We start from the raw sequence: 26,994 nt of genomic DNA on the forward strand, positions 1-26,994 counted from the left end.
GCCTGCAACATCAGTACCAAGGTTGACAGCGGGGGCCAGAGGTTGCAGATATGGCAGAGACTCAAAGGGGTCTTCATCAACAGTAGCGGGGTGGGGAGTGGGGGTAAGTCTTCGGGGAGGGGCCCTGGACTCTGAGCAAGTCAAGCAGAAATAGCCCACAAGTACCTCAGCCACAGATGTCAGCTGCCGGCGCCAGCTGTGAACACCAGGCAGAGGTGGTGCCAAGCATTCCTCGGCAGACACAGGCACCTCACACCCAAGCACAAGTGCAAATCCAAGAGCTCCCTTCCCCCCACTGCCATGGGCCATGGGACCCAGAGAGGGGGACAAGAAAGGGAAACAAGAGCTCCAAAGAACTGAGCAGAAAAACTAGTGGATCTAAAGATTCTTTATAAATGATTGAACGGAACTAACTTTAAAACTAAATTAGACTAAATAGAGTTGTTTTCTTGCTACTCAAGCCGGTGAAGGACTCATGAAAAAAGTCAAATCAGGTATGAAGAAATAAAGCAGCTAATTTTCTTCCCATAGCTGAAGTGCTGTGTGGGTAATTTGGGGACTCTGTTATTCACAGGCAATTTTGATCCTTAGCAGCTCAGTCATGGAGCTCAGGAAGGACATGGTTTGCCAGGTACACAAAAAGGGATTCCATTCAACATCATGCCAGGAGGGTTTCCAGGGGCTTGGGATGCACCCATTGCTGGGTCTGTCCTGTTTCCATCTCTTCCCTCATTGCCTCCGAGCCTTCTCTATCCTCTCTTAATTCCCTCCCCCATCCCTTTTTCCTTTCATCTCTCGACTTTACTTTGCCTCTCTGAAAAGCGCACAGATGGGCAAGCTGAATCAGAATGGCGCCTTTGTGAGCTTTTTGGACATTTTAGAAGAAATCAAGCTGAACTCCCCAAGCCCTCAGGAAGCACCTTTCTGACAGTTATAGATCCCTCCAAAGAACCTTACAATGGTATTATTAATCGAGCATATATTTTCACTTCGGAGTCCAGGGAGAAATACAAAAAGGAACAACAAAAGCTCTTTAGAATACTTTGCATTTAGCTGATGAATATGTTATTGAATTGAAGAAACCCTCAAAAAGTTTAGCAAGTGGAGCATTCCTGATGCAATACGTTAACTTGAGTAACCTAATATAATAACGGCCATAAGGAAAAAACAAGTCATGCTCTACAGAGACTATCTATAGTCATAGAAAGAAGATGAGGAACTTTAAGTAAATAACTAATTAGAATGATCCAAAGTGTTGTTTTGACTAATAGTGGGGTCTCTATACGGTAATATGAACTGTCTCTGCTTTGAGGGTTTTCACTCACAAAATAACCCTGCTCCAGTGAAACATCTGAGTATTTAGCAAAGTGACAAAGTCTTAGAAAATAAAAAGGGGATTGAAGCCAAACAGTTTCAGGGCCCATCTGCAGGACAGAGACAAGGAGATAATAAAATGCCCCTGATCTCTTACCTCTTTGGCCTTTTTTCATTTGTGTGAACTTTTAACTCACAAAGGTTAACATTAAAATTCAATTCAGTTTGATGCAATTTTGAGCCATCACAGGGTATGAGGATGGAGAGCTTTGCAGGAAACAGATCTCTCTCCTTAGAAAGGACTAATCCATTGGTCAGTGACAGAACAGAAGTGGCATTAGCTAAGCTCCTACTATATGTCAGGAACTATGGTAATTATTCTGTATATCTTATTCCATTTAGTCCACACTACAATTTTAGGACAAGATGCTATCTCCATTTTACAGGTAAGGGAACATTCAGTCCTGCCCTTGTGTGAATTCCTGAGTTACCAGGATAGTTGCTCCTCCTTTCCTCTAAAGCCATTGGGCAAATAAACCCCACAACCTCTCAGCATGGTCCATTTCAGCAACAGTCTTCTGAAGATTTGCGATCCAAGCCATCTTTAGGTCCCTGGCTCCTTAGTGGTTAAACCATGAGTCCTCTAATCAATAGTACATGGGTTTTCCTGGGCCCAGATCAAATAGCATTGGAAAGGGGACAGAGGACAGGAAAGATTTCAGGACACTGAGTCTTGTTGTATAACTTTGAAAGTACAACTTATCAACTTATGTTCTTATTATTACAAAGGTAATATAGAAAAGAAACAAAGTGAAACTGCCCTGAAATCCCACCCTCAAAAGATTGCCATTAGCCCTTGGTCTTTAATAAAGAGCTGGCTAGAGAGGAAGTGTGGCCAGGTCCTTGGTTTCTGCCACTGCAAAATAAAAATAGGACTTTATTCAGTTTGAAATAGTGAAAAGAACACATCAGTTTGGGAGCCAGACAGACCTGGGCTTGAAACTCAGCTGTGCTCTTGGGCAAATGATTTGAATTCTCTGAATCTCACCTTCCTAGATGTCAAATAGGTGATGATAGCACTGATTCATAAAGCTTAGAGAAGCTTGAATGTGTTGTATGTAAATCTCTTAGCACGGTGCATGGCACAAAGCAGGCATTTAATAACTGCATCCAATTGAATATTCCAGATATTCCAGATATTAGGATCCTTCTGCCTGAAATGTAAAATTACCAACTGCAGAGACAATTCCCCAACATTATTTTTTTTCTCACTAAGTTAATGGCTAGACTTTAGGCATATAGTTTACAGAATGAGCTCTTGGTTAAAGTTTGTTAATTTTTAACATAAGGCATCTACAGAATTTTCTCCTGTTTATGTGTTCTTTATTGAATGATTAAAGCTACTCATAATGAAGTAAACACACTAGGGGCACCTGGCTAGTTCAGTCGGTAGAGTATGGGACCCTTGACCTCTGGGTTGTAAGTTCAAACCCCAAGTTGGGTGTAGAGATTACTTAAAAATAAAAATCTTACAAAAAAATAAACACACTAAAATTATTAATGGTTTTATGATATATTTTTCAGACTCAAATTCCACTTCTGTAGTTAAAGCTGACCAATCCCACTTTGATACATTGATAAACTGGAAACTTGGAGTTGCCCTCTTCAGTCCTTGTTGGGGAGAGGAGATGACGCAATGTGAAAGCCACAGTGTGAGGAAGGCTGTTTCTTCCTAATGAATGTTCAGCCATCCCACTTGGTTTGGTTGAAAAGCAAGACTCAAAGTCTCAGCCTCTGTGACTGCCAAGATTCTGTCACTCTTAATGTGCTCATTTCCAGCTGTGGCCCCATGATGTCTCTTCAAACAAATTGATCATGTCCCACTCCCTTTAGAAGGCCCATAACCATATTTGAGAGTTAGACAGAAATACCGCCTGACAGATAATCCACATTGGGGCCAGAAGGCTTAAAGCTCAACATCTCCCAACCCACTTGCCAGTGTGGGACATGCATGGGGCCTACACCTAACAACTGTGTCAGTGGTAACAAGGCCTAAGTGCTGAAACATTCAGCGGCTTCCTGCCTGCGGATGACCTCAGGGCTTTATGGCAATTGCATGTCTGGACTTTTCTTCCTAAGACCCCACGTGCCTCCATCAAACAAGCAAACAATTTTGTTAATTGTCTGTCTCCATTTAGCTGGAATATTAGCTCCAAAGGGCAAGGCATTTGGTCTGTTTTGTCTATGTCCAGCATGTAGATGTATATCTGGCACATAGCAGGTGCTCAATTTATATCTGTTGAATGGATGAATGAAAGCAGAATCCAAAGGTGATGTCATTCCTTCGTTTTTCTCAAGGAAACAGAGGTCCTAATAGAAATAAGCAGGTAGTGAGTATGCCATCTATGGGCATTCACTTTATTAAAACAAAAAATACTTCAAGATACCTGTCTTATCATTATAATAGATGTTCTTTATTCTGAGTGTAGATGCAATGCAATAATTTTGATGTCCTTTCAGTTTGTAAGAAGCTTAGAAGAAAAATGTGCTCATTTGTATTTACTTCTACTATTCCTCCTCACTAAAAGTTTTGGAATAGTCAAATGGATTATTTTAATAAGAACCAAATTTCAGTAATGGACCTGTCAAAAGAAACAAGGTTATGCCATAAAAATCAATGTGAGTTTATTGTTTGTATTTGAAGCAGGAAAGTGATCTGAGGAAGTTCTGGAAATATTTGCCCTCTGATGAAATCTGAGGATCAAAACTGTTTAATAATCTTTCTTAACTTCTTAAAAAGGACTTAACTTCCTGTTATATCTTACCATGGCTGACTTTGACCATGCCAAACACCTGTTACCTTTCCTCCTGGCATTTGTCCTCACCTGACCTATGTTCCAATTATCATCATGTGACATAAGTTTATGTGCTTAATTGTTTAACACCGTCCCTCCTAGCTAAGCTGGAAGCAGGAATTTTTTGTCTGTTTTGCTCACGTTGCTTCCCCAGTGCCTAGAATGGTGCTTGGATTGTGCTAACTGCTTAATAAATATGTCAGATGAACGACTTAATTAAAATGTACATCCTGGATCCCAATACCGTGCAAGCATATCTTGGAGAGGAAGTGATAGCAATAACAGGGCTTGGCACCCAGGACATCCATTGTACAAGAAAGAGAGCTGGACTTAGGCATGGGGTAAGTCCAGGTTCATTCTTTTCTAGATATGTGCCATCAGACATTTAATCTCCCCAAGTGAGGTTTTGATGCTGGTAAAATGATAATAACAATAGCCACTTAATGAAAGAGTTATGAAGATTACATGAAAAGAATGATAGAAATGTACTTTGCAAAAGCTGCTAAGGCTTACATAAGCATCAGATTTCATTATATGTTGGGTACACCTGTCTGTTGATGAAATGAGTGGTTGGTAACCTGTTACATAGTTCAAGCACTCTCCTGAAGAAGCTACTAATGGATGCTCAGTTGTCATAGCAGGCACTTAAACGGCTATGCCTTTCCCATGAAATACCAGTGATTGGGGGCTCATTAACATTGCTTGAGGAGCTTTTAAAAATTGTATATTCATAGGTGTGATAAGCTGTACTGCTTGTTCACAATTATGTCTCCCTTGTCACCCTCACTCAGCCTGCCCCATATGCCATACTTTCCTGTAGGTGATGTTTAATCCTCACCCCGTGAATATTGGGCATGGCCCTAGATTTGCCTTAGTCAATGAGTTATAAGTGGGTGTGATGCATGCCACACCAATGTAGAAACCTTAGATGTGTTGGCATGGTTTGGCTTGACACCCCCTTGAGCTTTTGGCCTCAGTTATGAGAATGGCATGTCCTAGTTAGTGGATCCTACTTCAGTATGGGTTCTGGAATGAGAATACACATGCTTCTAGGTCAAGCCCAGGCATGCCCAACAGAGCCATAGCAGCCCCACAGCTCTCATGAAACATGAGCACAAAATGTTTATGTGAGCTACCAGACGTTGAGGTGGTTTGCTACCTTCGTGAAAACTTGACCAGTGCACCAGGATCCACTCCAAGCCCACTGAAGTCTGCTCAGGTCTCAGGAGTCTGTGACTTAAAAAAGTTCATGTGATTCTGATAATCAGTCAGGTTTTGGAACCACTCTCCTAGATTATCTACACCCCTTCTCTCTTTCCTGCCACCTGCTCATATGAACAGGGCTTGACTAATGCTTCCACCGTCCCTATAACTCAGCGGGTAACATTCCTAGTTGTCAGGCCAGCAGGAAAAAGAAAAGAATACCCCTTTACTTTGGAGATAGTGATAGAATATGGAGCTGCAGAGACTGAATCTTGAATTAAATCAGACATTTCAGGGTCACCTGACCTCCTCTCTCCAGCTCCTTATTGGGAATGTGATAGAATAATTTATTACTGCAAAAGCAAGATATAACCTATAGAAGGACATACTCTATTATAGACCAGATGGTTTGGATTTGTGTGTAGCCATTATTCTAGTTTCTGACAATACCTAATAAGTCTGCCTACTTTAGCTACTAAATTATTATTGGCTAATCAAAGCCCAGCAGTTCTGCCTGTTGATGAGGTCTTGAGGAACCTACAAGAGGCAAGAAAGCACTGTCGGTGGCCACTGATAGAAACCAAGCCTGTGATTCTAAGGAAGACGTTTAATTTACTAACATCTCAGCCTGAAAACTAGAGCCTGCATGTTTGGATTATGAAGAAAAATGACCTTTTTTGTTTTCTGACCACTTATAATTAGGTCATATGAAAGGTCATGAATGAACAAAATTAAAAGCACTTTATAAGAGTAAAAAAATTCCTTAGAATTCACTGGACAATTTCATAATCATAGTTACCTCTTAATAAAGTTTAGACAAGACTCTATGGAGAACCAGATCTGTAACAAATAGTCCTACTTCTTTCAATGCCAGTGACACTCCAGTAAGGATGCCACACTTGGTTTGATTCTTTTTCTTGGGAGCAAGGCAGTCAGGAGATATTTTCATTATTATCATGTATGACATTAAAAGTGAACTTGAGGTTTTGTTCCTATTTTGGCCTTGTAAAGCTGTAACTAACTGTTCTCTCCATGTTGAAAAAGCAAATTCCCACAGCTGCCAGATTATAGTCAATAGGATAGAAAAAGCTATTTTATGTACTCAGCTATGCTCAAGAGGACTTTTTGAAAGGCATAGTATTACAGAGCTTGGGACTAATCAGTGAGGACCCCCTGAGTATTTCTTTCACTACACAGGTATCTAGTAGATCCAGAGACTCAACAGCTCATGACAAGCAATGAAGATACAACAGGCTTCTAGTACATTTATTTCATCAGCACGAGAAGCTTGGGAATATTCCATATTCAAATACATTGAAATGGAGATGTGTAGAGCCAAAAGCTGTGTAAATCCTATTTTCCCTTGAAAATGAAGGTCTACATTCCTTTGAGTGTAGCTTTCTTCAGCTCCTATCCCCCATGATTCCCAGAAGTATGAAACTGATGTCTCCAATTACTTCCTGCAGAGGAGACTTAGCAACCAGTATTCATATTGGCTTCACTTATTCTTTTAAAAAAGAAGTGTAATTATCTTAAATATTACTGAGATAGTAAAACCTCAATTACCTGAAACACTTGAGGGAATCCAGGATGCTCCAGTTGATGATGGAGTATGTTTTGTTACAGTCCCTGCTGTTGATGTTGGCATGCAAGGTGCAGGGGGCAGAGTTGAGTGTGTCACTTTTTGGAATAAAACCCCGGTATGAGTTTATTTGCCTGGTATTTGCCCTTTCTTCTAAAATTGAAGACCAAAAATTCTTGGTAATTAAAGTTTCTGCATATTTAGATTTCAATTATTCTATTTTACAAATGCATGTTTTTTTCTTTTTTAAGTTATGGAGACATCTGAAAATCTGTTGAAAGCTATAGACCTCCTCCCCTGTCCCCAAAATCCAAATTTCAGGGAGTTACCCGAGGTTAACGGAGTCCTGGTTAAGCACTCACAAGATAATGAAAACAACATGGACTTAAGGTCTAATTTCTCCCCCTTTTCTAGCTGTGTGGTATTAGGCAAATCACTTAACTTCTCTGAGAGTTAGCTTCCTTTTAGTTTTGTAAAACTTAGAGGGATCTATAAATCTTAGCAATTTTTCGTGTAATTGTAGGAGATGTGAATTTTACTGAGCCCCCCAAAATGTTGTTCTCTTTCTCCTATCATTAAGATCTCTTAAATGAGCCTAAAGAAAATCTTTTTTTCTACCAATTATGTGTGACCATAATGTCTGTCAGTCACTGGTGCCCTCTCTAGGCCTCTGCTTTGTAATATTAAAATTGACACATTAATGCGTGAATGATTAAAATGGGGCAAAAGATAGGGTCAAAGCAAAATGTGCACATTTACAAGTGAATACCTAAAAAAACTTTGTGCCTGGATAACTGGACTACAAACTAGGGGGAGGTCCTCAGCCTAATATTAAAACCAACAGATTTTGAGCACTTTATGTGTGCCAGACGGACATTTGCTAAGACCTTTACATCTATATTTTCCATTATTTTCAACAAGTCTCTGAGGTGGATCCTTTTCTTTTTTCTTTTCTATCTTATCCATGTATTTCTTGTGTGTTTTGAGACATTACTGCATACATCAAAATGCACAGATCTTGAGTGTACAGTTCACTTAATCTGGATAAGTGAATACACCCATGAAATTAAAAAAAAAAAAAAAGAGCATTGCCAACACTTTAGGAAGCTCCTTCCTGTTCCCACCAGCCTATTCCCATTCCCCACCCAAAGACAATAATTTTTTTGATTTCTTATGCTGTTGCTTAGTTTTGCCTACTCTTGATCTCCAAAAAAAAATGGAATATAGTACGTACAATTTCTTGTCTGGCTTCTTTCACTTGCCTTTGAGATTCATCCATGTTGTTACATGTACCAGGAGTTCATTCTTTTTTATTACTGAACAGTATGTCATTATATGGATATACCACAATCCATTACCATAAAGTTCTTGTTGATGAACATTTGGGTTGGTTCTAGTTTGGGGCTATTATGAGTAAAGCTGATCTGAACTTTCTTGTATAGATATTTTTGTGGACATATGTTTTCATTTCCTCTAAGTAAATACTTGGAATGGAATTACAGCTCTAATTGTTCCTGGTGCTCTACAGCTTCCTCAAGGTCTCAGATGAGCATTTGCCAAAGGATTTTCCTTTCATCCCTGTAGACACTGAGACATGGAAACTAGCTGGAATAAGTCCCTAATCCTTTATTTGAAAGCCATGGGGTTAGATGTTTTGAGAAATCAGAATTCTTCAAATTTTTGAAAAAAAAAATACCTAGACATATATATTATATAACACTCCCCAGCAGGATCTGGATTGGCATCCTGAATCAAATGTGTTAATATTTCTGTGAAAAAAAAATACTATTCTTTATGCTGAGTATGATTTTTAAAAAAGAACTATTAATAACCTCGTATCAGTTCACATCATGTTTTGTCCCCAAATTAGTTTGCTGCAAATTAAAAAAAAAATGTTTTTCATAAGTTTTTTTTATTTATTTAAGTAATCTCTATCCCAAACATGGGGCTCAAACACATGATGCTGAGATCAAGAGTCACATGCTCCCCCAACTGAACCAGCCAGATACCCCCCCAGGGTTCTTTTAAACAGCTTTATTGAGATATAATTCACATTCCATACAATTCACCACTTAAAGTGTACAATTCAATGGATTTCTTGCATATCAAATTATCAATTTTTTAAAATTATAGTAAAACAAAATTTTAAGTACTTTAACCATTTTTAAGTCTACAATTCAGTGGCATTACATACATTCATAATGTACAACCAACACTATTATTTCCAAAACATTTGCACTATCCCATTCAACAGAAAACACTGTAACCATTAAGCAATAACTCTCCATTCCTCTGTTCCCCAGCCCCTGGTAAATTCCATTCTACTTTCTGCCTCTATAAATGTGCTTTTTCTAGAGAGTTCATGTAAGTGGGACCATACAATACTTGTCCTTTTGTGTCTGTTTGTCTAACTTCACTTAGCATGATGTTTTCAATGTTCTTCCATGTTGTAGCATGTGTCAGAACTTCATTATGTATATACCACATTTTGTTTATGGACAAACCCATTGATGGACATTTGGGTTTTCCACCTTTTGGCTATCATAAATAATGCTATTATGAACATTCATGTACCAGTATTTGTTCGAACACCTCTTTTCAACTCTTAGGGGTAAATATCTTAGGAGTAGAATTGCAGAACCATATGGTAATTTCATGTCTAGCTTTTTAAATTAGTTCCATGTTTTTATGGAATTCTATGTTTTTGCAGAACTGCCAGTCTGTTTTCCACAGCGACTGAACCATGATATATTTCCTAGCAGCAATGTAGGAGGGTTCTAATTTCTCTACATCATCACCAATACTAGTTACTTTGTTGTTGTTGCTATTGGCATCTTAGCAGGTGTAAAGTGGAATCTCATTGTGGTCTTTATTTGCATTTCCCTAATGACTAATGCTTATTAGCCATTTATATATCTTCTTTCAGGAAATGTCTATTCACATCCTTTGCCTCTTTTTAAATTGAGTTGCCTTTTGTTGTTGAGTTGTAAGAGTTCTGTATATATTCTGGATTCTAGACTATGTGATTGTCATGTATGTAATTTGAAAATATTTTCTCCCATTGTGTAGGCTGTCTATTCAGTCTTCATTATACCCTCTGGTGCACAAAAGTTTTAAATTTTGGTGAAGTCCAATTTATCTATTTTTTCTTGTTGCTCATGCTTTTGATGTCATATCTAAGAATCTACTGCCAAATGTAAGGTCATGGTCATGAATATTTACCCTTCTTTTTTCTTCTTCTAAGAGTTCTATGGTTTCAGCCACTATATTTCTATTATTAATCCCAGTTTGAGTTAATTTTTGTATATGATGTGATGTAGGGTCCCACTTCATTCTTTTGCATGTAGAAATTTAATTGTCCCAGCACCATCTGTTAAAGAGACTATTCTTTCACCACTGAGTGGCAATGAGTATTTGGTACTCTTGTCAAAACCCAACTGGCTATAGATGGGTTTATTTCTGGATTCTGAATTCTATTCCATTGGTCTAAATATCATGCTTATGCCAGTACCACACTGTTTTTTACTGTAACCTTGTCCTACATTTTGAAATTGAGAAGTGTGAATCTTCCATCTTTGTTCTTCTTTCCAAAGATTGTTTTGGCTTTTTGAAGCTTCTTGCAATTCCATATGAAGTTGAATATCAGCTTTTCAATTTCTGTGATAACAACAAAAACCTGTTGGAATTTTGATAAAGATTGCATTGAATCTGAAGAGCATTTTGGATAGTATTGTCTTCTTAATGATATTAAATCTTTCTGTCCATAAAGATGGATGTCTTTGCATCTATCTGGGTCTTCTTTACTTTCATTGATATTTTATAATTTTTAGTATAAGTCTTTTATCTCCTTGGTTAAATTTATTCCCAGGTATTTTATTATTTTCAATGCTATCATAATGGAATTATTTTCTTAATGTTCTTTTCAGATTGTTCATTTTTGATGTACAGAAACACAATTTTTTATGTGTTGATTTTGTACCCTAAAACTTTGTGAATTCATTCATTAGCTCTAATAGCTTTCTTATGGATTCTTCAAAGTTTTTTTTTATATATATATGTACTGGATCATGTCATCTGTAAATAGACATAATTTTACTTCTTTTTATCCAATTTAGATGCCTTTTATTTCTTTTTCTTATCTAATGGTTCTGGCTAGAACTTCCAGTACAATGTTGAATAATAGTGGTAAAAGTAGGTATCCTGATCTTAAAGTGAAAGCTTTCAGTCTGTCACCATTCCATATGATGTTAGCGGTGGATTTTTCATAAATTCCCTGTATAATGTTTAGGATGTTTCCTTCATTTGTTTTTGTTTTGTTTTGTTTTGGTTTTGGTTTTCTTTTTTAGGATGTTTCCTTCTATTCTGAGTTTTCTGGTAGTTATTATCATGGAAATGTGCTGAATTTCTCAAATGCTTTTCTGCATCAGTTGAGATGACCATGTGAGTTATTTTTCCTTTGTTCTACTAATGTAATGTTATTACATGGATTTTTTTATTTTTAATGATGAACCACCATTGCTCTCCTGGAATAAATCTCAATTAGTCATGGTATATAATCCTTTTCATGTGCTATTAGATTTGATTTGCTAGTATTTTGTTGAGGAGAGAATTTTAAATTTAATTTCATTTAATTTTTTAATTCAGAACTATGAATAAGGAATTGTGAACCTTAGCTCAGTAAGGTGGCTAAATAGTCAATGCAAAGGAAGCTGAGCAATGGAGCCACAAGGACATGAAAGGGATCCCCAACAGCGGGTCTGTGTCCCAGGATTCTGACCAGTTCCTTTCAACATTTTAGGAATGGCTTGAAGATGAAGAGGACCTGCTCTCATACTTGTAGCTGGGAGAGCTAAGAGGGAGACATAATATTTGAGAGGGCAAAGTAAAGATTCCAAAAGATTCTGACAGCCTGGGATAATCAGGCCAAACTAATAAGATGTATTTAAAACCCAGGATTAATACTTTGGATTCAATAAAAGGGTTGGGGAAAGTGGGAGGGGGGAGGATTGCTGGATTAACAGCCATTTCCATAAAGAGATCTGGGGTTCAGTTGACCACAAACCTGACATTAACTGAGCATTTTGAGGTTCCAGAAGAAGAGTACAAGCTGGGGCCACGAAGACAGTGTCCTGTCCGCAGTGTACATGTATGCACATGTGTGGTGTGTGGGGGTTGCTTCGTTCTGCTCTTGATTCTGCAGGCCTATGTACATCTGGAACATTTATTGCCTTCAATTCTGAGTGCCACCTTTTAAGTGACAAACTGGAGCCAAACCAGAGAAGAGTGACCAAGACAAAAAAAAGACTCAAAATCATGTCAGGCCAGGGAATGTTGAAGGACCCAGGGCTATTTAGCCTTGGAGAGAGAAGATTAAGTGAGGGATTTGAGAGTTGTTTTCAAATCACATCATGTGAAAAAAGAAATAGACTTGGTCTGTGTATTTCAGAGGGGAGAAAAAGACCCAGTGGTAGAAGTTAGAAGAAGGAAGAGGTCAACCTTCTATAAGGGAGACATTTCCAGTAGTCAGTAAAGTCTAAAAAATCTTGGACATATTATAGGTGGCAGAAAAAGAGTTTAAGCACCTTAGCTCCCCACCACCTCTTCTAGGGAATTGCTTCCCATTCCCTCATGATTATCACTGAAATATCTTGAAAGTTGCACCTGGCCCAATTCAGGCCGATGAGTCCTTTCCCTGGGATTTTGGAACTTAGGAGTGAGGAACAGTCAGGCTGCCTATGGCAGAAACTTTACGAGGTAATACTAGAGAAGGGTTTCCCACCAAGAGGAGTAGACTGATGCATAAAGCAAGAAAAAACAAATAACGCTAGCACTCAGAGGAGTGAAAGAGAAGACAGGTGAAAAAGAGAAGAGGGAGAAGTGAGAGGGGAAAACAGAGGTGTTTGTGTTCTAAGTTCCAGATATCCTTCCTTTTAAAGATTTATTTATTTATTTGAGAGGGAGAGAGAGAGAGAGAGAGAGATGTGTGAGTGCAAGGGTGGGGAGGGGCAGAGGGAGAGGGAGAAAGAGAATCCCAAGCAGACTTCAAGTTAAGTGTGGAGCCTTACATGGGGCTTGATCCACAATCCTGGGGTCATGACCTGAGCAGAAACCAAAAGTCCGACACTCAACTGACTGAGCCACACAGGCGCCCCCAGAGTTCCAGATATTCTTGAGGCTTATGATACTCTTATCATCACAACTTGGTCATTCAACTCTTTCTTAGATTTGTGAAATATCCCAGTAGCATTCTAAAAGGTGGTCTCTCTTATTTAAGTAAGAGTTGGGTTTCTGTCACTTTTAGTTCAAAGGACTCTAATACTAGCAGTCTGAGGAGGTAGTGAGATCTCCATCTGTGGAGGTGTTTAAAGAGAAATAAGGCTGCCATCACCTGCCAAGAATGCTATGAAGTGGGTGGGGGTAAAATTGAAATAGGATTGGTCATGAGTTGATCATTTTTGAAGCTAATGATGGGTTTATTATTTTATTCTCTATTTTTTTATACACTTAACATCTTCCCTAATAAAGAGAAGAAAGATGATATGGAAAGAATTGTAGCACTGAGGTAATATGAACTAAATCAGTGGGTCTCAAACATATCAGATTCCTCAAGTAGATTTAAACACTAAGAATTTAATACATAAATAAAAGAATTCAAGGCCTCACTCCTCAAAATTTGGTTCATTTGATCTGGACAAGGCTCAGGATTTTATACATTTTCAAAACTCTCCAGATGGTTCTGACCACCATCGAGGTAAAAATCACTGTTGGATTAGAGGCATTTAAGGCATCTTCTAAATCTATGATCCAAAGGCTCAATGAGAATAAAGGTTGGAAGTAACCAACATCTTCAATTATAGAATGTGTTCACCGAGATCCAAAGAGGTCTAGTAATTGAAGTTATGGAGTTGGTAAGCAGCAGTGGAAAAAAAGTCTAAAACCCAGGCAATCCGTGTCCTCTGTCCTGATCTCACCCATTTTATGTAATTTTAAAAACCTTCTTAATAAACAAAGACACAAAGAAAGCCAACTCTCAATCCAGACCCCTTAGTTCCAATCTTGGCTTTGTCATTCAACCTACTGTGTCTCAGTTTCCTCACCTGTATCATCCTCACAGGGTGGTTGTGTAAATTAAATGAGTCAATATATATATATCATATATATTAAATAAATGCTTAGCAAACAGTAAACAAGTGTTCACTACTGTTACAGTTATTACTTGCATGCCATAGGAAAATTCTCGCTAAAGACCTTCAAGAAGACTTTAGATGGTTATTCATTGCTGACAATTCAGAACAGGGGTGGAGTATTTCCAGCACACACCCAGGATCTGGCTTATTGCTTCATGTCATTCTATTCAGTATAAGAGTCTATTGCTCAGTACACAGAGCTTGAGTCATAACTTCAGCCCTGGTGGGCCACCCTGGATACCTCAGCCAGAGAAAAGAGCCAGAGTGCTCATAAGGGCAGCTTCCAGTGACAAAAAAAAAAAAAAAAAAAATCAACTTATTTATTCCAGAAGGGCTCTTGCTTTGTTTTTTATTTCCTACATACACAGTCATTGAACAAACAAATAACAATACCTAGCTTTAATTACCCCCAAATAACCACCAGCAACAAAACAGCTAAGAGAGGTATGGTGGCTCCTAAGGCAACCATTAGATATTGTGAAATTAGACATTCCTAAGTTCCTAAGGAGTAAAGACAGGAAAAGAGGGGCATGGGATGGGGGTTCAATGAATATGTGTTAAAGGGACAATCTTTCAGGGAATGGTTCACTCATTTTACAGACAGTGGAGACAATTTCAGGTTCAAAGAGTAAATCTACAACTTCAGTTATTCTGTAAAACTGTAAAGCTTGAGAATTTCATGAAATAAATATTTAAATAGTCTTTTTTTTTAAGATTTTATTTATTTATTTGACAGAGAGAGACAGAGTGAGAGAGGGAACATAAGCAGGGAGAATGGGAGAGGGAGAAGCAGGCTTCCCGCCGAGCAGGGAGCCTGATGTGGGGCTCCATCCCAGGACACTGGGATCATGACCTGAGCCGAAGGCAGACGCTTAACGACTGAGCCACCCAGGCGCCCCTTAAATATTCTTAAAATATTAACTATTTTAAAAAGGAAAGTTGAAGTTAGACATAAAAGAAGATGAAGTATTTCCTATGGCCTAAAGGGCTATTTCTAAATAAATGAAGGATAATTTTAAGGGGCCGCCACAGAGAAAAGGAAGAGCATGAGACAAGCTATCCTACCCTCGTATTGCTCTTCCTCTCTGATGTGCTCCAGCTTTTCCTTTCTCTTTCCAGGTTTTGTTGACCTTAATTCATTCTCACCCAGTGAGTCTCTCCCAGACCCTGTTTTAAGAACAATTCTCTTTGCTTTCCTTTTCCTTCTCTTTCTCTTCTTCTTATTCCTCCTCTACCCCAGTCCCCAGTCTCTTTACTTCTGGTGATAAAATGGAACTGAAATATTAACTAATTAAATCTTGACATGAATATTTAGGGAGATCATACTATGTGCTAGGTACATTTTTATTGTGTTTTTTGTTGGTTTTAAAGTATAATTTACATACATCAAAGTCCATAAAACTACCATCAGGTGAAGACACAGGACATTTCCAGTCTCCCTGCAGGCTCTCTCATGTCCCCACCCCCCGCCCCCCGGAATCAGCACCCTCCCCAAAGTTAATCATTCTTCTGATCTCTATCACCAGAGATTAGTTTAGAACCTCCTATGATTAGAATCAAGCACCTATTCCTTTGTATCTAACTCTTTTTGTTCCACATTATGTTTATGAGATTCATCTATGCTGTTGAATGTAGCAGGTACTATTTTTTTCAAATCAGTTTTATGTCCCTAAGAAGGAATAACATTTTTCTTTCTAAAATTAAACAAACCAGATTTAGTTACCTTGTACATAGGTTGGTTCATGATGGATTTTTTTTCTTCCCACTCATCCCAAATTCCTATCCCCTAGTCCCATATGGACTAGTGCTACTTGATGAGAAGAAAAAAAAAAAAAATCCCATGCTTGAATTATACCTTCACCTCCTCAATGGAGCTAGGGATTGTAACATCTGAGATCTCTTTTAGATTGAGATCTCATAGGTTATCCACTTGTATGTTACTAGTTTCTCAATTTAGCTGCCTTTGCAACTTGGCCACATAGAACTTAGAGATCACAGGCAACCTCACTTGTTTAGGATTTCACCTATACTACCCCCATTGTTCTTCTTGCTAATTCCGTCCTACCACCGGAGGTCATGGTTCAGTTAGTACTATAGGGGGCTGAACAAGTGTGAAGGACCAATTAGCTAGCCCTCAGAAGGACCCTAGGGTGGCTGTCTGGGGATACAGTGGGTTGTGTGCTGAGGTTGAGACTAGGCATGAAAAGGCTGAGCTACCCGGGCAAACAAGTTGCATTACCATGTGGAAAACTGGCCTTAAACATCACAAGTGTTATTTTTACTTATTTACTTATTTATTTTAATTGGCAGGGGCATTTTGTCTAACACATAACTGACATTTCACTTTATTTCCTTTAGGCAGAAGAATGCATCAAACTCTAGAACAAACTTAAGCATTCCTACTTGGAAGTCCTGAAATGCTTGGTTTCCAGGTTTAACAATAATAACAATAATAAAAAACATTCGCTCAGGAGCTTCTGTGGGACTACTTGAACAGCTGCAAAAAATTTTTTTCTGACAACTAAAATTATTTAGTAGGTAAGCATCACTAACTATTTTAATGGACTAAACTTTTATTTTATATCCTAAAGCCTTGCTGCTTAAAACCCAATTCTCTAATGCTGCTCTATTCTTCATTCCATCACCCCAATTCACCCTGACCTGATAGTGCCTGTACCAAATGGGATACAATGAAGACTATAATTTTAATCAGTCTCTTGAAAATTTAGAGTAAGAGGGCAAAATTTAGAGATAATGTAGGTCAGTGGTTTTCAAAGAAATGGTTAAGCTATGAAGCACTTGGTTTTATTAAGTCTTACCCAGAAGCTCCACATATAAAACATAAAAACTAGATTTCCTCTGGATGATGTAGAATGTGGAACTGTGACTTCTGCCCACTCGGGTCCCAAATCCACCTACCCCACACTGTGGTCACAGAGGATATACTTCTGAAATCCGACAACTCTAGGAACATTGTTTGAAAACCACTGATCTGGTCCAACATCCTTATTTTGTGAACAAGGGAACTGAGATCCAGTACTTGCCTAGCTAACGTCATACATTAACAATGATATCTGCCAAGAAATATGGCTGGAGACTAATTATTTTTATTAAAATTTTAGGGTTTTTTTTTTTTTTTTCCAAAAACATACCGCATACTTCTTGTCCCAGCATACACATACACTGGTATATAGAGTGTGTGTATAAGACTAAACACCAGTTAGCTCAGTTTGGCTAGACCCTTGGAAACAGAGTCCTGTTTGGTGAAACCCTGTCATATTCAGAGTTAATGGGTTAAAATCATGATCTGATAAATCTGAAATTTCATTAAGGGTGGGAATTTGATTCCTTCAAAGAAAGGAAAGCTTTATAAAAAAGGAGAGCTTTATATGAGTGTGCATTGGAATTTACTGCCATGGACACCAGTTGCTAATACCAGAGGTTGGCAAGCAAGAGGGACTATGCCACAGTAAGTAAGGAGAGGCCACTGACATGTGGGGAGAAGGCAACTAGGCCATTCATGCTGCTGGTGGGAAGGCATCGTGTACCTGGGGTGAAAGGGGAAGTAAAACACAGTTACAAGTAGAGGATCCAGGGAGAACTGTGAATCAGGCAAGTGGCTTATTCATATACCAGTGAGGGAAGGAAAGCAATGAAGATTTGAGAGCAATTTCCAGCAAAGGCTTTTAATATCAAGTGGCTCTCCAGTCTCCCATATCTATTTACATGGCCCAGTAACCATTTACTCTAATTTTAGAGGGTCTAATTGAGATGAACAATATTACACTCAAGTTTAGGAAAAACCAGGGCAATTAATACCAGACAAGGATTAATGAGTAAGGAATTTGCTTAAACCTTGGTATTTGCATTTTTTTAGGTCTTGTCTAACTTGTGTTTCATCTTTAACTAAAAAAATAATACAACATTAGTAATTATGTTTTGTGCTTTTAATAAACAGTTGTGTTTTAAACTGAAAAAGAATTCTTAGAGTCTTGTGATACCAGAAGCAAAAAGATTTGCTATTATTTTCTTCTCACTTTATTAAATCTGGAGAGAGCCTACATTTTCAGGGTATATGGGCAACAATAGAACACTGGCAATATATACTAATATCAGCTCTTGGGCCTAGATAGGAATAAACAACTTCCTACAAACCTAGAGAGTGAGGTGGGCTTAGTTCTTCTAGTTGCATCTAACTTCCTATTCCCTCCATTGTATGAGATTAGAACTGGGAGAAGACTTGAGAATTGGATCCTCCTTCAGGTCATGTCTTATTTCTAGAAGTATGGGTTGAGAGTTTGCTCAGTCACTGGTAATGTGACATGCTGAGGTTGTGTGCATGGGGTGAAGAATGGAGATGTGTGCTGTGCTGGAGGGATTAGCAACAGGTGTTCACCTTGCCCAATGTGCTTACTAAGCAAAAAATGGGAGGTTCTGCTTTTTCACTTTGGCTACCAGCACTTTTGCAAAGTTGGAAGCCAAGAAGCAGAGAACTTGAACTAGAAGCCCTTGAGTTTGAGCACTGTGGTCCAAGGTGCCGCTGAGTATGCCGCATGCCTGGGGTCCTGATAATTACCATCAGAGGGAGATGCTCTCCTCAACAAACCAAATTAGGGATCCTTCATCACCAGGCAATCAGAAGAGAGAATTAAAGGTTAACACAAACTGAAGGGAAGATGGTCAAGTAAAAAGTCACCCCTCTGTCCAAGGCTTGTGACAAAAACATCCATTTTTCGCTCTCTTCTTTGGAATCCCTGTCCTTAAAATGGCTTATGGCTGGGTGGAATCCCTGTGGTAGGCATATGGGTGTTCAATATATTTGTGATGATGAGACAAACATTTTCATTGCTTTAATAATTGAGCACACAGGCCAAACCCCTTGTCTGACTACTAACCCCTTTGCTTATTGACATTTCAAGCCAAACCCCTAATTTGATTTCCCTCATCTGAGAAGGAAAGTCTAACCCACAAGGTTCTTCTAGTGCTTATCTTCTGAGTTCCTCAGAGATAGCCCTGCCACCAACCACCCTTCTCCTGAGGTAGGGAAACAGAAAGGGAGATAAGGAATTGGGACAAGTATCAAACAGATAAGGACCAAATTCTAGGTTTATGAACTGATTAAGGGTGTGAGCTGTTGACAAGGGCTAGGACTACATGCATAATCAAGATGTTTCAGGGAGGCCAGGAATATGACTTTATGCCTTGGGACTCTCAGTGAGCTCAACTGGTGAACCTTGATCCTCAGCTGACCCAGCCAGGCCAACACCAAAACTAGGCAATGATGGAAATAGACATTTATATAGCTAAGGGCAAGGGATAGGAGAATTCCTGCCTCTCCTCTAGGAGTAAAGGATAGAATGATTTGAGAAGAGCTTCCGCCCCAGGGTGGGTCAGGATCAGACCATCCTCCAGGAGGAAGAGATAGAGGTAAAGGTGGCTGCTGCAGAGCCTAGACTGACAGAGCAGGCTTTGTTGTGGTCAGTACCACTCACTGGCCTGTGTATAAAGGGACCAACACTTGAATGAACCTTACCAAGTTGGTTCTACATTCACATCTACAGCCAGAATGGAAGCTTTATCCTAGAGACTAATTATTCAGATGTGCATCTTATATACAGGGAACATGCCATCATTCAACAAATTATTTATTGAGTACCTACTATGTGTTAGGTACCAGTCTAGGTGGGAGCAATACAATGATAAGCAAAACAGATTCTTTGCCCTCATGGAATTTATAATCTAGTGGAATAGGCTAATACTGACCAAGTTGATACATCAACATAGAATTAAAAACTGAAGTTCTCAGTGAGCAGAAATCTTTTCAATTTGCATTCTTGCAGAGGGCCTTCTCTAATTAGACATCCAACAATTCTTTCTTTTTTGCCCACACCAACCTCTTGGAACAGCCTTCCGTTTTTCTTTCTCTTCTCTCGAATTGTTTTTTTTTCCCCCTATGGTGCTTACTTAGAGAAGGTTTCTCATCAGACAATGTCAGGGGCCTCTTCTCCCCCTAAATACAGTAAAACAAGGTCTTTTTCCTCAGATGACCATGGACCAAGAGCTCTCCATTTCCCTTTTAACTACAGATTACGACATCCCCTAATGTACAAAGGCACTGAAAAATTACTCTGCCTGCATGGCAGGATAAAAATGGGGGGCCGAAATAGGCAGACATTGTAAGACTTGTTGTATGAAGGCCTCAGAGTTAGTCACTGGTACCACATTCCAGAAAAAATTGGACTGGAGCTTTAACCCAGCTGGACCACATGAAGAGTTGGCAAGAGATTTCAAGCTTCTCCAGGGAAACAAAGATACATGAATCCGTTTTAGAGACTGGGTTGTCTCCCAAACAGTAATTAGATTCCTGTCTTGCATCCCACGATCCCACAGGTGTAAACCACATGAACAAATATGTGCTTAGGGGTAAGGGTAGGAGTGGTGGGGGAGGTGATGACAGTTCTGAATTCATAATGCATCATCTCAGGTGGCAGCTGTGCATCTGTTCCATATTTTGAAACCCCCTCCCATACCGGTAGAGCTATTTCAGCAGATAATATCTCGGATTGACTGAAAGAAAAGTCATATGTTACCCAATGTCCTGAAATGGCTCAAGAAGATGGATAAGGGGAAGGTGTCGGGGTTGAAACTTGTATTTTACCTCCCGACTTTCAAAATCATTTGGATGGCAGCTTTAATGCAGTCTTGGAAACTGGACTTAATTAGCAGGAATGAGCCCCCTATGTGGGAGCTCTTGGACAGGCACTTTGGGTCCCTGCTTCCCCAAGCTCTCTCCCAGGGATGGGATTGAACAGTTGTGGCCTGTGGGGCTCCTACAAAGTACTTCCAGCCCATATGTGGCTAAAAGTGATAATCCCAACACGTTCTGCAGGAAGAAAAATTGTGCTGGGAACAGCAAGTCAAGCATTTGCTGAGTTTTAGTAGGAGGTGTGAAAAATACGTAACTCTACTCAGGGTCACTCCCATTGGCCTCACTGCTAGCCATAGCATGTGTGAAGGGAGGCAGAGGCAGCTCCAAGCTTACATCCATCTTTCTGTGGCCCCATTAATCTCTCCTCTTCCTGAAAACCAACTTATCTTGCAATTGGTTTAAAAACCTCCCAGGGCTGCAAATAGGACTGCTGCTAGCAATGAAGGGTCTCTGTGCTAATTAGAAAAAGACGTCCTCTCTGGGTATGAGAATTGCAGAGTGATGCCCCCTTCAGGCAGTCAATGAGTGGTGGTACACTTTCTTCCAGTCTGACTCGGCCCTGTGCCAGGACTCAGGGTTCAGCAACTGTAGCATAGGCTGCAGTTCAGACCTCCACATGCTTCCCCAGCTGAACCTCAGTGTGCCCACTGGCCATGGTTCCAACACCTCTTCTGTGGCTCACAAAGTTGGCACTAATTAGTCTTGTAGCTGGAATGCACTTTCCTCTAGCCAAGTCCCCTTGCTGATGCCTGCATTCATAATCCTCTGCACTTACCAAACACTATATGCTTAGAATCACCTCAGAGATACTGATAGGCATTGGAATTGAACCAACAAACAGGTAACAACACTGGTTTCAGGTACACTGTCCTGTTCTGTAATGACTGGCTCTTCAGACACAAATTGCAGATACAAATTCTTGCCAGGCACTCTTTACCCCATGACTTTCTCTCTAACATTTTCTTTCCACCTGAGAAATGGGCTGCATGTTCAAATTCATATTTTTCCTGAGACTGGAGACAATTTTCTGTCTTTTCTTTGCCATTAGTTTGTTTCTGATTTCCATAAGCCATTTCCTCAAATCTTGGTTTGTTTGTTTGTTTGTTTTTTCTCAGTCTTTAATACACCTGCTGTCTTAAGGCCTCATCATCAGTAACAATAGTAATAATAATGATAAAAAAATGAGCATTACCATATACCAGATGCAGGTGCTATTCTAAATGCTTTCTATGGATTAACCCATTTTAATCATCACAGAAGCCCTATGAGATTGGCATAATTATTATTCCTATTCTAAGATGTGGTAACTGAGACAAGAGAAGTTAAGTAATTTGCCAAGGTCACACAGCTAGTGAGCAGTGGAGCCAGGATTGGAGCCTAAAGCAGTCTGGCTCTAGAGCTTATACTTTTTTTTTTTTTAAAGATTTTATTTATTTATTCATAAGAGACAGAGAGAGAGAGAGAGGCAGGCTCCCCACTGAGCAGGGAGCCCGATGCGGGACTCGATCCCAGGACCCTGGGATCATGACCTGAGCCAAAGGCAGATGCTTAACCATCTGAGCCACCCAGGCACCCTAGAGCTTACACTCTTAACCACTATGCTATATATTGTCTCCATCTATCCATTTATGAAAACTCTGTCCACTTTGCTATCCATTCTTCCATCAATAACTCCATCTATTCACTTGTTCTACATACATATGTTAAATATCTATGTACCAAGCTCATTCTATGTACAGAGGATGCAACCCTGAGCAAGATATAAACTTTAAAATACAGTTTGAGAATTGTGGGGTGGACAAACAAGTATAAAGACAACAAGGCTTTATATGGTTTCATAGTACATATTTACCTTACCAATAATGTCCCATCCCAGAGACTTCCCTTTCCCATTGCTCCTGTAAAGGGATAAGCCTAGATGCCACGTTTATAGCACATGACTATCTGCTGGCCACCAATTAATTCTTATAGGGAAATTGCACTAAGAGAAACAGTAGAGGTAGGTCATCAAGAAAAAGACTAGAGTTAGCACTTTAGCAAACACACAAGTTTGGGAATTATATAAGCAAAGACTCTGACATGAGACTGACCATGGTAGCTTATAGACCATTAAGGACCTGCTTGGCTGCCAGAGAGATGGCCTTCATGCTAAGGGTAGTGGGAGATGAGGTAGTTAAATAAAGTTCAAACTATGAAATGTAACTTCAAAGAGCCACAAAGGAATATCAGTCTTCTCACTGTATCTAATGTATGACTGTGGGAAAAGGTCCTATTAAGGGAGGGCCTTGTGGGCCAAATGAAGATCATGACACAGGAGGCTGGTGGTCTTCAAACATTTCTTTTTGCAAACTAAATGCCCCAGGGAACCACAAAGGCAGGTAAAAGGATAGTTGTTCTGGTATAAGCAAGTGTCAAGGCCATGGAACGCCCCCTTCTCCTTTCCTACAAGGTGGTGGTGCCTTCTAGAGTTGTGTTACTCAGAGGTTTTGCTTTGTGAGTTCTTGATCTGAAGAGTAGAGGTTAAGAGAAAAATTTTCACCAGAGACTGGCAAGGTCAGAGCTGCAGAGGGCCCAGTAATCCCCAGGGCTCCTGCAATGGCCTGGAGGTGAGTGGATGTGGGCTTGATCTAGCAGAGGGAAGAGCAGAGAAAGGACAAAGCTGCCAGCTACTTTGAAGGTCAGGCTGGTGGTGAAATTTGCTATCTGCATCCAGTTGCTCTCAGAGGTTTGTAGGGACTTCTGGTCTTTATCACTCAGTTGGATGACCTTCTTAGCATCTGGCTGGCTCATTTTGGCCTTAATCTTGATTTAGCATGATTTGAACTATGCAGTCTCAAATAATGGACTGTAAGGCCATTCTTAGCCTTGGTTTGATTCATAGAGTTGCCACACTGAAAACAAATGTCTAATGTTTATTGAAATACTGAATTGAATTAACATAATTATAAAGAAATAATTTGTAACACATAATCACCATAGAATAAGATCAGAATGTTGCTAGATAGTGGGAGAGAAGCTCTATTCCTCTACCATAGGAGATTTTAGGTATAATATTTAAGTAAAGGAATGGATTAAAAAAAATACAACCATATTTCTTCTACCTCATATCTGGCGACATAAACAGACATGGTGTTAGACAGACATGGATTCCATAAATTCTAGAATTGTAGCTTACTATGGTTGATAGTTGGAAGTGCTATAGTTTCTAAAATAAAGAGTATAAAACACACATCCTAGGATGGTTCTGAAGATCAAAGGAGATGTCATGGGGCAGGCAGTGGGCTCAGTGACTGGCACTCAATAGGCACAATTAAATAAATGCATTATACCACCTCTTACCACAGTTTCCTCATCTGAACAATGTATAATAGTTGTACATCTTTGACAGGTTTTTGAGAGACCAAATGAGGTAACACATGCAAGAGCACATAGCACTCATAAGACTGATAATATTAAATAGAATAAATGGTTTGGAACGGGTGACCTGAAGTGTAAGAAAAGGGACAACACCAAAATCTGAGAAGTAGTTAAAAGGAGCATTTTCTCCTCTGTAGATTAAGAAACAACACTGACAAATTATGACCCAGTCAATACACAGGGGAGCCCAGCAGTGAACAACAAAGAACTGGGTGATCTGCAGGTTTGGGGTCACAGTTTCATCCTCCTGGCAGACAGAGAAACTTCCAGAGAAACCAGAGCTCTGGCACTGCTCCCCGTTCAGGTGCTTGGGTAGCTAAATCGGTAGAAGCGATCCTTCCTGCGTGTGGCGGACTCAGAACTGTCTGTGTCAGTTTGCCTACTGGGACAATACAGACTTTGTCTCCAAATTTTGTTCTCTACCATAAATATTATTTTAGTGTTGCCTACCAATCATTAATCATTTTACTTGTGTTTATTTACTTATTTGGGTTGGTGTAGTGTGGTTAGAGTTTGACTTTTTCCCTATTATGTGAAGTGGCCTATAGTAAAAGGCATATAAAGGAAGTGTCTCAGTTAGCTCAGGCTGCTATAACAAAAATACCATAGACTGGGTGGCCTATGAACAGAAGTTCATTTCTCACAGTTCTGGAGGCTAGGTAATTCAAGATGAAGGCCGTGGCAGTTTCAGTGTCTGGTGAGAGCCCACTTCCTAGTTCATAGATGGCCATCTCACATTGTCCTCACATGAAGGGGCTTTGGGGGTCTCTCATTAGGCACTAATGTCATTCATGAGGGCTCTACTCTGGCGACCTAATCACCTCCCAAAGGCCCCACCTCCTAATATCATCACATTGGGTGTTAGGATTTAACATATGAATTTGGAGGGACACAAACATTCACTCTGTAGCAGAAAGAGACCAGTGAAATAAAAATTTTTAAATGTTGGTGGACATGGGGATGGGTAGAGAATTCAATGAATGGTACTAAATGGTTTCAAATATCTGACATTATCAAAGTCATAAATCACTATGCCAATACTGCTATTTATAAATATCTACAATGTTGCATTTTGGTTAGAGTGTCATCATATCATTTTTTTCATACCTTGCTTAATACTATTTTTTTTTATTTTAAAGAATATTATTGGCTTTAACACCACAGAGTTTACAACTGCTACAAGCAGTTATCTGTTATAGCTTACTAATTCAAACAGGAAAAGAGGACACATAAGCCAGTATAAAAGGATGAAAAAAACACAGAGCAGGAGTACCTTATTATTTATTATTAACTGGTTTTGACTGAGTTAGTGAAATAATGGGATGACTGGGATAAAGCTGTCCACAACTATATTCAACAAATTCTACAAATCAGCACATAATGAAGGTCCAGTAGCTTCAGTCCAATCAAGCACTAACTAGGTACCAAGTACAGTGATAAAGGACATTATCTCATTTGGTCCCTAGAGTTGTGCTGGTAAAGGTAGTCACTGTCCATATGTGGCTATTTATGTTTAAATTTCTGTTAATTAACATTAAATAACATTAAAAAAATGGTTTCTCACTCACATTAGCCACATTAGGTACCTAATCAAGTAGCAAGCTGAGTGCTAGGGACCATGGGCATATGTGGGAGATATGAGGATGTTACCCCTGGCTTTGTCACTCACTAGTTATGTGATCTGGACTTACTCAAGTTATACTCTCTGAGCTTCATTATTCTCATCTATAAAATGGGACTAACAATACCTATGTTGGACAATTGCTATAAGGATTATAAATTACAAGTTTGTGAATCACCTTGCAGATTGTCTGCTGCATAGTGGATGATGATGATGGTGGTGGTAGTGGAAGAGAAGGAGGGGGAGGTGGGGGAGGGAATTCAAATTCTTTCCTTGAAAAGCTTCTGGTATGACTATTACAGCATTTTGGTCACTCCCAAGAAATAAATGTGTACAGCCATGGTAGGAAAACTCCCCTTTCAACACATTTCTAGCATCTCCAAGCAAATATCATCCCTCCGTGACACAAATCTCTTCTGTGCCTCCATGCACTTAGGCTATTGCCCACTTCCCCCTATTTTTCAGGAAGAATCTCAACACTTAGTAAATAACTTTTAAGATTTGAAGGTACCACAGCCCAAAGATTTAAAATTGTAACTGCAATCAAATCTAGTATCAGTTTACCCATGAGAGGGCATCCTTAAGTGAAAGAAACCAGTCTCCACCTGAAATTCCAAGAACCAATGAGCACATACTGGGAATAGTTTTGGGGCATGAGCTAAGCGGCTCCTCCTGAGACTAGCCCTGATCGTATCTTTTCTCTTTTTCTGACCTCTTACAGACAAGACATTGCTTAAAATCCCCCTTGCTGTTAGGAAGCTGAAGCAGCCCCTCCTTTAGAGACCAACACACCTGCAGTTGTTCTGTTTTCTTCTGTCACACCAGCCATTTCGCAACATCTGGATAAGTAGCTACAACGCAGCATCTTTTCCTGTCTCGAGTCTCAGCCTCCCACTGACCACAAGGTCAAGTGTTTTGCTTAATTCCATGGCCTACCCTGCTGTCTCTTCAATCAGTGCTGTCATTCCCCCAGTTGGAGGGTCAATGACTAGTCTGGACAATAGGTCTGCTATAAGCGAGTCTTTGCCTGGGGTATAGATTACTCATAAATCATATCTTTATAACAGCAATAACATTCCCTGTTGTCTAGCAGGTGCGTTGACTAG

The 26,994-nt window shown here is 39.5% G+C and overlaps 1 long non-coding RNA gene across 2 annotated transcripts in view; it reads left to right on the forward strand.

Annotated features, from left to right (window-relative positions):
• The window catches only part of LOC135363963 (uncharacterized), a 74,217-nt gene that overhangs the window by 33,434 nt on the left and 13,789 nt on the right, over positions 1-26,994 (forward strand). For both annotated transcript variants that reach the window (XR_010410407.1, XR_010410406.1), the window contains one exon: positions 16,500-16,679. This is a non-coding gene — a long non-coding RNA (uncharacterized LOC135363963). The remainder of the gene's footprint in view (positions 1-16,499; positions 16,680-26,994) is intronic.

This window comes from Mirounga angustirostris, unplaced genomic scaffold, assembly GCF_029215605.1.
Source record: "Mirounga angustirostris isolate CCGP_5_RB_7025 unplaced genomic scaffold, mMirAng1.0.hap1 SCAF_4, whole genome shotgun sequence".
NCBI lineage: Eukaryota > Metazoa > Chordata > Mammalia > Carnivora > Phocidae > Mirounga > Mirounga angustirostris.